A 1,332-nucleotide genomic window follows, 5' to 3' on the forward strand; every position below is an offset into this window, starting at 1 on the left:
TGCTCTTTGTGCGCGCCTGCCTCCCTGGTCACGTGGTGCGAGGTGTTTGAGCGCAGGAAGCGCCTCGGATCACCATCCGCACCAGCAGCTATTAATAAATGCTGCTGGCAGCGACCAGAACCAGCTGGGTTCGGCTCAGATGTTCTTCCTTCCTGATGTTGGGTCTCTGAGATCACGTGGAGCTCATGCTGAACACCTGACTCACTTTGAGCTGCTCAAATGAAGGATTTAGTTTCCTCAGGGTTCACTGTCAAGACTCCTGAGTTCATCAATGCATTTACCAGTTCTGCTCTGTAATTATAGAAATATGTGACCAGCATCGATCCAGTTGTTTTAGTTCTTGGTTTCGTTTGAGTTCTTCTTTTCCATCATGGATCACTTCAGACCCATAATGGTAATAATAATAAAATGGAATATTCTTGTCAGAGTTTTAGCCAGAGATCATCAGACTCACAGCTGAACACACCAAACTTTAGCTTGGTGTCTGTAAAAGTGGATGAGTTGTAGCTGTTCTTGTGTTTTGGGTCAGTTGGCTAGATGCCATCCTATAATACTTGCTAAATGTTTTATTAAGATCCATTATTGATGAGAAATAAACATAACAGGCAAAATCATTATCACCCACCTTCGCCTTCGGCAGCAGGTGGCAAAATGTTCACGAATGAAGACATTAAAATGCAAAAAAGTGTCAAAAGTGGTTCAAAACTAAAATGTGATTTTTAAGTCAGTCAACATTATAAACATCAAAGTTCATGCTCAATAATCCAGGTATAAATCCAACAAAATTAAGTCAGGTCATCTGGATGGCTTCTTTTTTTTTTTTTTTGGTGAAAAATGTTGTCCTGCATCCAAAGGACTTCATCAGTCCGAGGAGCCACAACAAACTCAGTCTCACAAGCAGCACACTCACATAGTGGACCAACCAGTTTGATGGTGATAAGATGGTTGGTGTCCTCCCTCTCCCCCATCAACTCCTCTGAGGCTGCCATGGCCAAAGTGGTTCAAAACATCAAAGTTCATGCTCAATAATCCAGGTAAAAGAAATCAGCGTTATAAACTTGTTGGAAAAGAACAAGAAAGAAAAAAGATAGAAATAAATGTTATTTTTAAAGCACACAGTTTTCTAAGAAAAAATATACATCTTTAAAAGTAAATATATATATATATATAAAATAATACAGATTAAAAATAATAAAAAAAAAAAACTGGCAATAAAATACAAAGATGTGATCCTCCTTTAACACATGATCAAAAGCTTTTAAGACAACTCTGCGTTCCCACTTATCAAAAAAAAAAATCTATCTATCTATCTATCTATCTATCTATCTATCT

The sequence above is a fragment of the Nematolebias whitei genome, chromosome 21 (assembly GCF_014905685.2).
Source record: "Nematolebias whitei isolate Nwh7 chromosome 21, NemWhi1, whole genome shotgun sequence".
Classification (NCBI taxonomy): domain Eukaryota; kingdom Metazoa; phylum Chordata; class Actinopteri; order Cyprinodontiformes; family Rivulidae; genus Nematolebias; species Nematolebias whitei.